The 17,117-nt window shown below is 35.6% G+C and overlaps 1 protein-coding gene across 4 annotated transcripts in view; it reads left to right on the plus strand.

Annotated features, from left to right (window-relative positions):
- Nucleotides 1-17,117, plus strand: part of AP3S1 (adaptor related protein complex 3 subunit sigma 1) — an 88,965-nt gene that overhangs the window by 707 nt on the left and 71,141 nt on the right. The gene's annotated exons all lie outside the window — the stretch shown is intronic.

Raw genomic sequence — 17,117 nt, forward strand, 5'->3', positions numbered from 1 at the left:
ACTTCTTTCTGTTCTCCTGTAGACAGATGGGCTACTGTTTTTCACGTAATCCTCTCATAGTGCAGGAACTTTGGCTTCCTGCGCTTTGATAGATGCACAGCCTCTCTTGTATGTTTTGATACATGAGCTACTGCCCAGTATGTCTTTCAGGTGTCTCCTTATTAAAGAAAAAGATAAGTGAGAACCTAACATTTTTATCAGGCTTTTCTCCTAATGGTTGTACCTTATTTACTCGCCCAATACTTGGCGACATTTGTAGTTGACCGATTAGGACTGTGGTTTTATACCTGAAAGTTATTATTTCAGCTGCTGGCTTGACATTTTTCTTTGTAAGGGGATTTGCCCTAATTTATCCTTTTTTCTTCTACTTCTAGTTTCTTCTACTTGTCTAGAATAGTGATATTTGTGAAGCCTCTTTTAGAAGTATAAATATTGTTGATAAATGCGGGGGGGGTTAAGGTAGTAAAAATAAGGGATTTGTTAATGATTGAGAGAGGTCTATAGGCTTATGTGCCTATCTGAGGGTGAAATTCACCCCGAGACAAAACACAAAATTTGGCTCATTTCTTTAAGTAGTTTTGCCAGAGATAAAAAAAAGTATTTTCTACTCTCCTGTTTGGTTTTAGTTTAATATAATTTAAATACTAATGCTCTATTTAAGTATTCTCTATCATTCCTTAACCCAGGATAAAATTCTAGTTGATCCTTCTGAGTTAAAAGAATGCTATTAACTTTACATTCCTACCCATTCACCTAAGATATCTTTCTAGCCTCTATTGAAGGAATCTTTCTCTTAACCTTTTTGCCAGTGTCATCTGTTCTCAGTGTAGAAAAAGGTATGTTCCAATAGTTAATTGCAAGATGGTTATATTGAATTGAAAAAATTATTTTTCCATATCTACACTTAATAATTTAGCAATATTCAAAATAGTAGGTTTCCTGGCTAATGTATAAAATGAGTATAGACATTCATGTGGTGTAGAATTGAGCCACTCTACATAAAAATGTATTTAATTTGGAAATCCAAGAAATCTCTTTTCCAACAATAAGAACAGAAATATCCTTGACCTCCACTCATTAGGTAGCAGGAAGAGGCAGTTTCTAGGAACAATGGCAGTCAATTGACATTTTTGGCCATTGCATGAATGACAGTGCTAGTGGAGACAGAGGACTAGGAGGTGTAAGAAGAATCTAGAGGTCACTGTTAGTGTAGAAGGGAGATCGCAGGAGCTCTTTTTGTGTGTTTTTCTCATAAATTGCATTTTGCCAACTGTGTATTTATTTTTGGTGAATTTATTTTTGCCTTTCAGGAATAATTTAAGATAATTTATGTGTTTGCTTCCTCTACTATGCCATAAGCTATTTGAGGGCAGAAATCTTTTTGATTCATTTGTTCAGTCAGTCAGTTTGTCAACAAATGTTTATTACATGTCTCTCATGTGTAGGCACTTTTAGAATCTAGAGATGAGCAAACAGGTAACTTTTGCTCTTTGGCAGAGGGACAAAGCTAAGAAGAAGTAGAATATATAGCCAGTCAGATAGTAATAAAGTTCTATAAAATATTTATAGCCCTTTAATTATAAAAATAAAACAAGTAAAGGTGATGGGGGTGTGAGGATGACTATTTAAAATAGGGTAGTCAGGTAAGTCCCCACTGAGAAGGTGACATTTGAGCAAAGACTTCAAGGATTTAAGAATGCCAGCTTTGTAGATAATTTGGTGGAAGAGTATTCCAGGCAGCGGGAGTAGCATTGTAAAACACCTTGAGGAGAGAATGCTCTTTGAAGAACCTGGCGTGTTTGAAGAACACCAGGAAGACTGTTGTGGCAAGAACAGTGAGTGTAAGGGCAAGAGTAGTTGGAAATGAGGTCTGTATAGGGCCTCAGAGTTCATTATATTTCCTTTGTCTGGAAAGTTCTTCCCTTCCATTGACCATTGTCCAAATTCAACTCCTTGTTCTAGGCACAACTCAAACATGATGTAAGCATTCTCTGATGCCCTTTATCATGTTGAGAGGTTCTCTTGGTTCTTAAGATTTTATTTTTGTCTTTATTATGGCGCATGTGTTCTGTTTCACAGCCTATAATTCCTTGGGGGCATCTTATATATTCTTTGAGGAAGGGGTCAGAGTTTAAATTTATTTGTGTCACCCCAGCAATCAGCACAGAGTCTTGAAAATAGAAAACTCAATGAATCTGTACTAAATGAACGAATCGAGTCTACTGGCTTGGGATGGAGTTTGGATTAGAACTGACTTTTTAAGATTCCTTCCAATTCTTAAAATTTGGTCCTTCATTTACTAGGGGTTTTAAGAATCCATTCTTTTAGCACACAAGTAATAGGGGAATAGCTGTTACTTCAGATGTTTCTGTTTTAAGTTGAAAGTAGTCTCTGAGAAGTATATATTCAGTCAAATTGACAGTTTGAGTTAATTAAGCAATATCTAGGGTGTTACTAGATTAACAGTTTCATACTCTGATAGGATGCTGTTCAGTCCAGTTATAATGTTTTAACACTGCGCGGTTTGAAAAGTTGTTTAACCATTTGCCAACCAGTTTCCCATACTGTATTGGATCTCTATCCCTCAGTTATCCTCCCTTACGATATAGTATTTGTATGTTCATCTGTATCCTTTAATACAAAATTCCATTTCTGGCTGTGATACGTTTTTAGATTCAATTGTGCCTCCAGGATACCATGTGTAAGACATCAAGAGCCCTATTTTGCCAAACTGAAGTTTTGGTTCATGTTGCCAGAGTCATACATTAAGAGTTCAATCGTAGACTAGAATGCATTGTTTTTATTATGCCTTTTATATCCTTGAGCCATGCCTGCAGAAGTTCAAATGTTTTCCTTGATTTAATTTTCTCTTTAAATTGATGTTAACACAGTAACGTAGCAACAATAAACTTTATTATTTATTATTTGCATATACTGTAAATGACCATGAGGCATACTTCATAAACTAAATGCATTTTTACGTAGCCATCAAAGCCTTGGGTTATGATTCTTGTGTTAATGAACCTTGACAAATCTTTTGATGAATCATGTTAATAAGATAAAAAAATGTATTTCTTTTACATGAATTATCTTCATAGATTTCATATATATTTGTAATATAATTTGTATCTGTGGATATTTGTATCTGTGGAAACAACTTAAGATAATAGCTATATGTTTGTTACATGTATTTTGTGCATTTTATGTATTGGTTACATATGTAACACAATATGAGTTACCTGCATTTTCTTATAAACTGTATCTGATTATTAAGTTAATATTTGTCAACCAAATATAAGATTGTTCTTTCCCTTTTTGAATTTGTCAGGATAAAAAACAAAGCACTGAAAGTATCCATGTATTTTTTTCTTTTTTCTTTTAAAAATATCCTTAAGAAACATGCACTCATGCCTACTGGTGTCTTTTTTTAGCAACTATTCTGGCGATGTGGCAGATGGGATAAACTTATTTCTGTGATTAAGATATAGTTATCAACAATCCCAAGTATTAAGGTGTGAACACATTATTTGAGGTTTTTTGTTATGAAGATAATTCTAAATGATTTGGTTTCCTTCTATATTAGGATGCTTTTGACTACATAACTTGGGTTTTATGTCACCTGAGCCATTTGCTTAAATAATGAAGAACTATATTAAGGTACATAGTAGAAAGTGCAGATTCCAAGATTAGCTGACTCAGCGTATCAATGAGTTTTCCCACAGTGGCTGCGCCATTTTACGTTCCTACCAAAAATATATGAAGGTTCTGGTTTATCCACATCCTCTCCAACACTTGTTTTTCTGTTTTTTTGTTTTGTTTTGTTTTTGTTTTTGTTGTTTTTTAATAGTAGCTAATCTAGTGGGTGTGAAATGGCATCTTGTTTTGATTTGCTTCGCTTTTCCCTAATGGCAAATGATGTTGAGCATCTTCTCTTAATGCTTATCAGTCATTCATATATCTTCTTTAGAGAAATGTCTATTCAAGTCTTTAGCCCATTTTTAAATTGGGCTTTTTGTAGTTGAGTTGAAGGATTTCTTATTAAATTTTGGATATTAAACCCTTATTGGATATGTGGTTTCCAAATATTTTCTCCCGTTTCGTAGCATATCTTTTTACTTTCTTGTTAAAGTCCTTTGATTCACAGAAGTTTTTAATTTTGTTGGGGTCCTATTCATTTTTTGTTTTGTTGTTTGAGCTTTTCGTGTATTCGAAAAAGCCATTGCCTAGCACAAAGTCCCAAAGATGTTTCCCTAAATTTTCTTATAGGAGTTTTACATTTTTGGTTCTTATATTTAGGTCATTGATCCATTTTAAGTTAATTTTGTGTATGGTGTGAGGTAGGAGCCCACATTTGTTCTTTTGCATATGCCTATCCAGTTTTCCCTTTTGTTGAATAGACTGTTCTTTCCTCATTGAATGGTCTTGGCACCTTTATCAAAAATCAGTTGTCTAGACTTCTGGTCAGTCAAGTTAGGAGCATAAGAGACTCTAGAATATTTGAACAACTAGCAAAAACTGGCAGAGCCATCTTCCTCAAAACTCCAGAAGACAGTTAAAGGGTTGCAGTAATTGGAAGAATGCTGAATCAAAAAAAATCACAGCTTTAAAGAGGGTAGGGGAGGGCTCCATTCTGGCCCCACCCCCCATCATCACAGAAACTTTGAACCACTGGTAAGAACTGGCAGAAGCATCTTTCTCAAAGCTCCAGAAAACAGTTAAAGGATTGCAGTAAGAAGGTGAGCACTGAATCAAGAAAAAGGTCATCTAAAGCAGTAAGATCTCAAGGTACTCTTACTGGCCCTTCCTGCATTCCCTCTCTGGCTTGGAAGGGAGCCAGTCCATGTTCTCAGTGTGGATCCTTAGTCCCGATTCTGTGGGAGCAGAGTAACCCTCATGCACATACTAGGAGCATTATGTCTGGCCCAGTCTGTTTGTTGGTGACCTGAGCAACTTGCTGTCCCAGAACTTGCCCTGCACATAGAAATCAGCTCACTGAGCTGTCTTACAGAATGCTGTTGGAGAGCAGTCAAGTCCTGCTGCCAGGGGCAAGGGATTGCTTGCTTTAGGACACACAGTGTAGTTCTTGGAACCATAAGTATACTGGTCCCCTAGGACGAGGGGGCATTCATATCCGCAGAACCAGAGGAATTCCTGAGACTCTACTCCCATGCCCAACACAAGAAGCTTGCCCAAAAAGGATCGTGGAGCCCCCTATGCTTTGGACTGGAGATAGTCCAGAAACTTGTATGGATGAGCCTTGAAGGAAAGCACTCGAAAAGGTCACTCTGCAGAAAATGGGGTATCTGTTTTCTAACCTTTTTTGTGGTTGTGAGCTTCTGACATTCGAAGGAAGCTCTGTCATAACACTAGCTGGATATAAGCTTGAGGAACTGATGCCTCAGAGGCTAAATTCCAGCAATAACACAATAAAATGTCAAAGTATTTGAGTTTCCACAAAAGATTACAAAATATACAAAGAAACAGGAAATAATGGCTCTGGCCAAGGAGAAGATAAAGGCATTAGAAACCAACAATGAAGAGGGACATTTCAAGCAAGACTTAACAAAAAATGGTCCTAAAACATGGACATAGGAACTCAAGGAAATCAGGAAAATGATAGATGTACGCAAAGAGAAAATATCAATAGTGAGAGGAAACTCATGAAAAGGTACCAAACAAAGCTGAAAACAACAGTAACAGAAGAAACGTTCCCTAGAGAGTTCAACAGCAGATTGGGGCTGGAAGAAGAAAGAGTCAAATAACTTAAATATAAATTGAAATTATTCAGTATGAGGAATATAAAGAAGAAAGAATAAAGAAAAGTGAACAGAGCCTGTAGAACCTATGGGATACCACCAAACATACAAACATACAAATATACTCTTTGTAGAAGTCCCTGAAGGGGAAGAAAAAAAGGACAGAAGGTATATTCAAAGAAATAATAGCAGAAAACTTCCCAAGTTATACAAAAGACAGGATTATGCACATTCAAGTTGGTAATGCCTGTTTCGATATATTATGTCCCCCACAAAAGCCATGTTTTAATCCAGTCTTGTGGGATATTTGGATTACGTTGTTTCCATGGAGATGTGACTCATCAAACTGCAGGTGATACTTTTGATTAGATATCCATGGAAGTGTGGCCCCGCCCATTCTGCACAGGTATTGATTAGTTTACTGGAGTCCTTTAAAAAGAGTCAACATAGGCCCAGATGCTTGCTGACGCTTTGAGATGCTAGCCCAGAGTTTGTCCTGCAGAAGCTAAGAGAGGACAAAATGCCCTAAGAGCTGCTGAGAGAGACATTTTGTAGAAGGCCGTTTTGGAAAACAACCCGGGACCAGCAGATGCCAAGCCACATGTCTTCCCAACTGACAGAGGTCTTCTGGATGCCATCGGCCATTCTTCAGTAAAGGTATCCTCTGGTTGATGCCTTAGTTTGGACACTTTTATGGCCTCAAACTATAAGTTTGTAACCAATAAACCCCCTTTATAAAAGCCGATCCATTTCTGGTATTTTGCATAACGGCAGCTTTAGCAAACTGGAACACGATGGGTATAGGAACTGTGTTTGTGTATGCTAGTCATGTTAAGTTGGTATAAAACAAATGTGATTGTTAGATTGTTAGTTATTTAGGATGTTAAATTTAAGCTCCATGGTAACCACAAAGAAAATACCTGAAAACGTATGCAGAAACATATGAGAAAAGACTCAATATCATTCACTGGGGAAAAAAAAAAAAAAAAAAAAAAAAAAAAATATATATATATATATGAAAGTAGGTATTAATAGAGGAATTAAGGGCCAAAACAGATAGAAGATTTAACATGTTAATACCAAACAGCAAAATGGCATAAGAAAGTGCTGCATTATCAGTGGTTATTTTAAATGTACATGGATCGAACTTCCCAGTCAAAAGGCAGAGTTTGACAGAATGGACAAAAATGACCCAACTGTATGCTGTTTACCAGAGACTCAACTCAAATATATAGACACAGGTAGGCTTTAAGTGAAAGGAAACATGTACCATGAAAATGTCAACCAAAAGAGAGCTTGGGCTATACTAATATTAGAAAAAATAGACTTTAAGTAAAAAAACTGTTAAGAGGAAAAAAGAAGGTCACTGTATACTGATAATGGGGTCAATTCAGTGAAAGAGATGTAACAATTATATATGCATCTAGCAGCAGAGCCCCACAATATATGAAGAAAATATTGACAGGTTTGAATGGAGAAATAGATGGCTCTTCAATAATAGGAGACCTCAATATACTGCTGTCAATAACAGAACATCTAGACAGAAGATCAGTAAAGAAATAGAAGTCTTTAAATGATACTATCAACCAACCAGATATAATAGACATGCATAGAACACTTTACCGAAAAGCAGCAGAATACACTGTCTTCTCCAGTGCACAAGGGTCATTTCCAGGATAGAGCGTATCTTAGTAACAAAACAAGTCTCAATAAATTCAAAAATATTGAAATCATAGAATGTAAGTTCTTGACCACAATGAATGAAACTAGAATTAGTAATTCTCAAAAATGTCACTCTTAGTTGCACTTGGGGTATCTGTCCTCTCTCAGCTTCTCCAGAGCAAGAGTCTGCTTTCAATGGCCATCTTCAAACTGTCTCTCATCTGCAGCTCCTGTATTTTCTTCAAAAAGTGGAAAACTCACACAAATCGGGGTTAAACAACACACTCTGAAACAAAATTGGGACAAGGAAGAAATCACAGGGAAATTAGAATATATTTTGAGGCAAATGAAAATGAAAACACAATATTCCATAATGTATGAGATGTGGCAGAGGCCGTGCTGAGAGGCAAATTCATAACTGTACATGCTTACATTATAAAACAAGAATTTCAAATCAGAGAACTAACCTTAAAACTGGAAAATCCAGAAGAAGAAGAGCAAACTGAACCCAAAGTGAGCTGAAGGAAGGAAATAAAGATTGGAGGGGAGATAAATGAGAAAGAGAATTATAAAAAAACAATAAAATCAACAAAACCAAAATTTTGTTCTTTGAAAAGATCAATACTGTCGACAAACCTTTGACTAGACAGACAAGGAAAAAAAGAAAGGGCACAAATAACAAAAATCAGAAATGAAAAAGGGGACATGACAACTAATTCCACAGGAGAAAAAACGATTATAAGAGGATTCTTTGAACAACTTACCTTCCAAAATTAGATAAAGCCTAGGTGATGTGGACAAATACCTAGAAATACACAAACTGCATACATTGAATCAAGAAGAAATAGAAGATCTTAACAGACCACTAACACATAAAGGGATTGAATCAATCAAACCTCCCCAAAAAGAAAAGTCCGAGATCAGATCACTTCACTGGTGATATTTGACCAAACATTTCGAGAACAACTAATACCTGTCCTCATAGTCTTAAAAAAAATAGATGAAGAGGGAACACTTCCTCACTCATTCTATGAAGATAACATCACCCTAACCAAATGTGCTGGTTTGAATGTATTGTGTCCCCCAGAAAAAAGTCATATTCTTTGATGCAATCTTGTGGGGCAGATGTTTTAGTGCTGATTAGATTGGAATTCTTTGAGTGTTTCCATGGAGATGTACCCCACCCAACTGTAGGTGATAACTCTGACTGGATAATTTCCATGGAGGTGTGGCCCCGCCCATTCAGCATAGGCCTTGATTAGTTTATGGAGCACTATATAAGCTCAGGCAGAAGGAGCAAGATTGCTATAGCCAAGAGGGACACTTTGAAGAAAATACAGGAGCTGCAGATGAGAGACAGTTTGAAGATGGCCGTTGAAAGCAGACTCTTGCTCTGGAGAAGCTGAGAGAGGACAGATACCCCAAGTGCAACTAAGAGTGACATTTTTGAGGAACTGCAGCCTAGAGAGGAACGTCCTGGGAGAAACCAGAACTTCGGAGCAGATGCCAGTCACTTGCCTTCCCAGGTAACAGAGGTTTTCTGGGCACCATTGGCTATCCTCCAGTGAAGGTACCAGTGAAGGTACCCGATTGCTGATGTGTTACCTTGGACACTTTATGGCCTTAAGACTGTAACTGTGTAACCAAATAAACCCCTTTTATAAAAGCCAATTCATCTCTCATGTTTTGCATTCTGGTAGCATTAGCAAACTAGAACACCCAACCAATTAAAGATAACATGAGAAGAATTTCACAGACCAATATTTGTTATGAATATAGACACACAAATCCTCCAAAAAAAAAAAAAAAACCAGAAAACTGAATCCAACATCACATTAAGGGAATTATTCATCATGATCAGGTGGGATTTATCCCAGCCAGATGTGCAAGTGTAGTTCAACATAAGAAAATCAGTTAATATAATACACCACAGTAATAGAACAAAGGGAAAAAAAAACATGTGATCATCTCAATTGATGCAGAGAAGACATTTAACAAAATCCAGCACACCTTCTTTATAAAAACACTTAGAAAACTAGGAACTGAAGGAAACTTCCTCAACATGATAAAAGGCATAAATGAAAAACTTACAGCTAACATAATCAGTCGTGGAAGACTGAAAGCTTTCCCTCTAAGATCACAAAGAACACAAGGATGCCCACTGTCACTACCATTACTCAACATCACACTGGAAGCTCTAGCTAGAGCAGTTAGGCAAGAGAAAGAAATGAAAGGCATCCGAATTGGAAAGGAAGAAGTGAAAGTTTCCCTGTTTGCAGATGACCTGATCCTTTATATAGGAACTCCTGAGTAATCCACAACATCCTTTCACTTTCAATCTACTTGTGTCTTTGAATTTATCATGAGTCTCTTGTAAGTAGCATGTGGTTGAGTCATGCTTTTTTTTTTTTTCCTTAATTCATCCTATCTCTGGTGGGAGAGTTTAATCCATTTATATCTAAAGTAACTATTGATAATGCAGGACTGTCTTGTACCATTTTGCTATTTGTCCCTCTCGTACAAGAGAGGCATATAACTTACAAAATACTGTCTACTTTTGTATTTAGTTCATCTTTTGAGTGAAACATTGAGTTCCTTCTCATTGCCCTAAGTATGTATTTTTTGGATATTTTCTTTGTGGTACTCATGGTGCTTAAATTTAACATCCTAAATCTCTGACAATCGTGATTGATTTGTTACCAACTTAATTTCAAAAGCATGCAATCACAGTTCATCTACTTACTCCTCCTTCCCCCTATCTTTATGTTGTTCCTGTCAGAAATTACATCTTTATATATTGTATATCCAGTCCTTATATTTAACATTGCCTTTTATGCATTTTGCATTTTAGATTCTGTAAGAGGTTAAATGTGGAGTTTAGTGGTTTGAAGCTGTTATGTACCCCAGAAAAGGCCATGTTCTTTTAATCCATTCCAGTGGGTGCAGACCTATTGGGGGTGGGACCTTTTGATTAGGTTATTTCAATTGAGATGTTACCCACCTCATTCAAGTGGATATTAATACCCTTACTGGAGTCCTTCTGTAAGGCTCCTCTGAGCTCTTCAGGCATTTTTTGTGTGTCCTTTTTATACATTGTCATGGGGGAAAAAAAACAGGATTCTTCTCTAAATGTAATTTAATCAAATACATGGAGAAGTGCTGATGAAGTTTGTGTTGTAGGTGCCTCAAGCCCTCCTTGTTTTGGGATTTAAGTGTATTCCCATCCCGAATGCTGGTTCTTCGTGTGCTCAGTCTAAAGTGAAACCTGCCCACATACACTGAGGTTCCACCCAATCTCCCCACTTGGGACAGGCCTGGCAAAAAAACATACCATTGAATTGTCTTTGCTGGGGCCTTCTCTTTTTCCTGATCCATAAATGTTGGAGAGCTCCGAAGATTAGTCCTCAGACTTCTCTTCCTTTTAATTCAAAATGAACTTCTTATTATATATGCTCCTTACTTTCCCGATTCCATGCTTTCGCCCAAATTTTTCTTCTGCCTTGAATGTCATTGAGCTTAACACTTCCTGTTTCTGAATTCTACCTATTCTTTAAGACTCTCCCTAGATAATCTGTCACCTTTTCTTTGAGTATGATAATCTAGCTGCTGAAAATAATAGTTCCCCTTGACTTCTTATGATGTTATTTTTACTGCTCTTATGTCAGGGATCAAGCACTAACTTTTATTACAAAGATGGCAATTTCTTGCTCAGAACATAAAAAAGACAGGACATATAGAAAATTGAATAGTTTTTAAAAAGTAATTATAACCATATTTTATCTCTTGTATTAAGTCATAAACTCACAGAGAATATGTTTCTCTTTCATCTTGGCAATCCTCTATATTCTAACATCTAGGGGGGTGAATGAATGCATTTTAAAGAAAAAATTAGACTCCTTATGTGGGGAGCAGGGATGAGAATAACAAATTTCCTGTTTGATTAGAAGGAAGTTTTGGTTTAAATTGCCTTTAATGACATATGTATTAGGATATGGAAGGAACTTAGGCAAAAGAATTTTATTAGTGGGTTACTAAATGTTTAAAATTTATTTTTGTTTTTCATTAATGCTGTAAAAAGATAATAAAGATTGTCTCCTTTTTTAACTCTAGCTGACTTTAGACTGATGTAATCTGGGAACTGTAACCAACTGAAATTTATCTCTTGACTTCTCTTATGAAACTAGTATTAGGAAATTTGACCAGCCAGAAGCAAGCCCCAGGCTTCTTTTGAAAGATGTTAAATAAAAATGATTATTAAAGAAAGGGATATTGTCTTAGCTAAGACTTTTTAGATGTTTGATTAAGATTTTAAGGTATCCTTTGCTATATAGTTGCTGGCCTTCTAAGAAAGAAGATTCTAAGTGGCAGTCTTGAAGATCATATGAGAAATTCCTTTCACTGTTAAAATAATGAAACAGTTAAAGTTTGGCATATTTAGGCTGTTACTTGTTAACAATGATACAATGCAGAAAGAGGACTTTCTTCCAAAGGAAACTCCCTAAAATAACTTTACATTATCATTATCATTTTAGAGTTCATTTTACAGATGATAAGGTCCAGATAATTAAAAATAAGTCATTGTTAATGCATCCTTTTTTTGTGCTGGGTAGTGTTCTAAGAGTCTCATGTACATTAACTCAATCCTCAGAACATTTTATGAGGTTAGGTACTGTTCTTTTCTCCGTGCTCAGATGAGGAAAACTTAAGACACAGTGAGATTAAGTAATTTGCTCAAGGTCATACAGTTAATAAAGAGCACAGCCAGGAATAAACCCATACAATCTGACTGCAGATTATATATTCTCTTCTCTCCCTCCTTTATTTTTCTTTTGTTTATCAAAGTTATACATACAAATAGAATAAAGAATCAAATAATTCTGTTAGATTTATTATGGAATATGACATTCCCTCATTTTTCTTCTCATAGACTAATTTTAGCTGATTGTTTTGGAATTTATGTAAATGTCTCTAAATGACATGCTTGTTTTGCTGCCTGATTTTTAAGCATGACCTATTGACTTCTTGTTATTTAAAATGATTGCATAGCTCTCTTTACATCCCCTGCCTCACCTTGACCCCATCTCCACCCTTCTCAGCCCTGTTATTTCATACTTTTGGTTGGATCAATATTCAATGTTTATATTAATTTATTATGTAAAATACTATCCTCAGGTAAACTGTGCTATAAACTGTGCTTAATTTTTCCTTTCTTGAAGAAGATCTCCCCCCGCCTCCCTGGAGATGATAATTGCCTTTTCCTTTCATCTAGTGTTTTATTTAGTTACCAGTAATTCACATGTTCACTAGTTGTATAAATTGTATACATCTTCCATCAATTTTATGTTCTTGAAGAAAGTTCTTCTGGAATCTGTTGACTAGGACCAATCTAGATCATGTCATACTGGGATTTCCATTATCTTAGGGATTCCTTTTGGCTGTTTCCTGTGGATCTCCTATATCTTGACTCTCATGGCTGCTTCTTTCTTGGTGCATTACCTTATCATGGTGGAGCACATCCTTCAGTAACTTGTTGAGAAAAGCTCATGGGAGGTAGATTTCTTGAGACCTTGAATGTCTCAAAACAGTTATAACTTCACACACTGACTCCATATAGTATTTTGAGTTAGAAACAGTTTTTCCTCTGAACTTACATGGCATTGCTCCAGTAACTTTTAGTTTCCAGTATTGCTGTCAAGCAGTCTGAAGTCATTCTGATTACCTATTCTTTGTATATGATCTATTTTTACTGTTCAGAAAATCTGTAAACTTCTGTTTGTCTGCAGAGTTTCTAAAATTTCTCAGTTATATCCCTTGTTGTGGTCTGTTTTTATCAATTGTGCTGGGCAACTGGTGGACCCATTCATTCTGGAAGATCATGTCCTTTCTGCTGGAAAATTTTCTCAGTTTTCTTTGTTCTGTTTTTGAATCTCCTTTCATTCAGCGTTCCTCTAGTTTTCCTTATCCTTTCTCTTCCATTTTCTGTCTTCTCTGTAGCACTATTTTCTGGATGATTTTCTCAACTTTTATTTCCTAGTCTGATTTTAAAAATTTCTCTTCATATTTTTTATTTCTATGAGCTCCTTTTTATTTCTAGAGTTCACTGTTTTAGATTATGCTGTTCTTTTGAAAGCTGTTAAATAAAAATGATTATTAGAAAAGTTGCAAGCTTACAAAAAAAGCTATGCACGAGCTACAGGGTTCCCATATACCACCCTTTTATTAACACCTTGCATTAGTGTGTGGTACATTTGTTATAATTCATGAAAGAACATTTTAATAATTGTTCTGTTAATTATAGTCCATTGTTCTTTTAATTATAATCCATGGTTTACATTAGGATTCACTGTGGTATATAGTCCTATAGTTTTTGTTTTTGTTTTTTTTAAATTTTTGTTCTAGTAACATGTTATCTAAAATTTACACATTTTAACCACATTCAGATATATAGCTCAGTGCTCTTAATTACGTTCACGATGTTGTGCTACCGTCACCAACATCCATTACCAAAACTTTCCCATCAACCCAAATAGAACTCTGTACAATTTAAGCATTAACTCCCCATTCTCTACCCCCATGCTAGCCCCTGGTAACCTTATTCTAATTTCTGGCTATGACTTTGCTTATTCTAATTAATTCAGATCAGTGATCTCACACGATATTTGTCCTTTTGTGTCTGGCTTATTTCACTTAACACAGTGTCTTCAGGGTTCATCCATGCAGCCACTTGTATTAGAATTTCATTCCTTTTTATTGCTGAATAATATTCCATTATATGTATATACCACATTTTGTTTATCCATTCATTGGCAATTGTGAATAATGGTGTTATAACATAGATGTGCAGATAACAGTTTGAGTCCCTGCTTTTGATTCTTTCGGGTATATATTTAGTAGTGGAATTGCTGAGAGTCATGTGGTAATTCTCTATTTAACTTTCGAGGAACAGCCAGGCTGTCTTCTACAGTAGCTGCACCATTTTATATTGCCGCCAGCAATGAATGAATGTTCATATTTCTCTGCATTCTCTCCAACTCTTATAATTTTCTGCTTTTGAAAAAAATAGCAGCTATGCTAATGGGTGGGAAATGGTATCTTATTGTACTTTTGACTTACATTTCCCTGATGGCTAATGATGGTGAACACATTTCATGTGCTTTCTGACTATTTGTGTATCTTCTTTGGAGAGAGGGCTGTTAAGGCTTTTGTCCATCTTCTAAGTTGGTCTTTTTTTGTTATTAAGTTGAAGGATTTCTTTATATATTCTGGATATTAAACTTTTATCAGATATATGTGGTTTGCAAATATTTTCTTCCACTGTGTTGTTTAGGTCATCATTGTACTTTCATGATAGAGTTCTTTGAGGCACGAATTTTTTAGTTTTGATGCAGTCCCATTTATCTGCTTATCTTTTGTTGCTTATGGTTTGGATGTAAAGTCTAAAGAAACCATTGCCTAATACAAGGTCCTAAAGATGCTTCCCTATGTTTTCTTCTAGGGGTTTGATAGTTCTGGCTCTTGTATTTAGGCCTTTGATCCATTTTAAGTTGATTTTTGTATATGGTGTGAGGGAGGGGTCCTTTCTTTCTTTCTTTTCTTTTCTTTCTTTCTTTCAATGGAGATCCAGTTTCCCCAGCACTGTTTGTTCAAGAGATTATTCCTTCTCAATTGAGTAGTCTTTGCCCTCTTGTCAAAAATCAGTTCACCATAAATGTGAGGGTTGATTTCTGAGCTTTCAGTTAAATTCCATTGGTTTATATGTATTCTTGTGCCAGTACCATGCTTTTTTGACCACTCTAGCATTGTACTACGCTTTGAAGTCAGGAAGTGTGAATCCTCAATTTTGTACTTTTTCAAGATGGTTTAGGCTATTCAAGGCCCCTTACCCTTCCATATAAATTTGATGGTTGGTTTTTCCATTTTTGCAGAGAAGGTTGATGGAATTTTGAGGGGGATTGCATTGAATCTGTAAATCATTTTGGGTAGGATTGACATCTTAACAATATTTAGTCTTCCAATCCATGATGATGGAATGTCCTTCCATTATTTAGGTCTTCTCTGATTTCTTTTTGCAGTGTTTTGTAGTTTTCTATGTATAAGTCCTTTACATCCTTGGTTGGATTTATTCCTAGATACTTGATTCTTTTAGTTGCTATTGTAAATCAATTTTTTTTTCTTTATTGTCACCTCAGGTTGCTTATTACTAGTGTATAGTGTTATGCAGTATTGATTTTTACATGCTGATCTGCTACCCCGCCACTTTACTAAATTCATTTATTACCTCGAGAAGCTGTGTTGTAGATTTTTCAGGACTTTCTATATAAAGGATCTGCAAAACAGTGAAAGTTTTAATTCCTCCTTACCAATTTGGATGCCTTTTATTATTTCTTTATTTCTTCTTCTTCTTCTTTTTTTTTTTTTTTTTGGCTTAACTGCTCTGGCAAGAACTTCCAGTACAATGTTGAATGACATCGGTGGCATGGGCAGGCTTGTCTTGATCTTGATCTTGGAGGGAAAGCTTTCAGTCTTTCTTCATTGAGTATGATGTGAGCTGTGAGTTTTTCATAGATACCCTTTATTGGTTGAGGAAGTTTTGTTCTATTTCTGTCTTTTGAAGTGTTTTTATAAAAACGGGTACTGGATTTTGTCAAATGCCTATTCTGCATCAATTGGTACGATCATGTGGTTTTTTTTCCCCTTTGTTTTGTTGACGTGGTATATTACATTAATTGATTTTCTTATTTGAAGCACCTTTGCATACCTGGGATAAAACCCTCTTGATGATTTCATGTTGGATTCGATTTACAAGTATTTTGTTGAGGATTTTTGCATCTATATTCATAAAAGAAATTGGTCTTTAATTTTCTTTTCTTGTAGTAGCTTTGTCTGGCTTTAGTGTTCGTCTGATGTTGGCTTCATACAATGAGTTAGGTAGCTTTTCCTCCTCTTCAATTTTTTTGAAGAGTTTGAGCAGGACTGGTACTAATTCTTTCTGGAATGGTTGGTAGAATTCATCTGTGAACCCATCTGATCCTGGACTTGTCTTTCTTGGGAAGTTTTTGATGTCTGATTCAATCTGTTTACTTGTACTTGGTCTGTTGAGCTCTGTTTCCTCTAGAGTCAGCGTAGATTGTTTGTGTGCTTCTAGGAGTTTGTCCATTTCATGTACGTTGTCTAATTTGTTGGCATACAGTTGTTAATAGTATTCTCTTTTGATACTTTTTATTTCTGTGGAGTTAATAGTAATCTCTCCCCTCTCATTTCTGATTTTACTTATTTTCATCTTCTCATTTTTCTTTGTCAGTCTAGGCTAAGGGTTTGTTAATTTTATCGATGTTTTGGAAGAACCAACTTTTGTTTGGTTAATGTTCTCTAATTTTTTCTCCTCTTATTTCATTTATTTATGCTCTAATGTTTCTAATTTCTTTCCTTCTGCTTTCCTTGGGTTTATTTTGCTGTTCTTTTTCTAGTTCCTCCAGGTGTGCAGTTAGGTCTTTGATTTTAGCTCTTTTTAAAAAATAATTTTTTTCTGGTTTACTTTTAAAAATTTATTTATTTTTCATTTGTTTCTTTAAATTTTTTTGGTTTTATTCACGTACCATATAATCCATCCTAAGTGTACAGTTAGTGGCTCCTGATATAATCACATAGTTATGTATTCACCACCACAATCTATATGAGAACATTCCCATTTCTTCTGAA

Source organism: Choloepus didactylus, chromosome 13 (genome assembly GCF_015220235.1).
Source record: "Choloepus didactylus isolate mChoDid1 chromosome 13, mChoDid1.pri, whole genome shotgun sequence".
Lineage (NCBI taxonomy): Eukaryota > Metazoa > Chordata > Mammalia > Pilosa > Megalonychidae > Choloepus > Choloepus didactylus.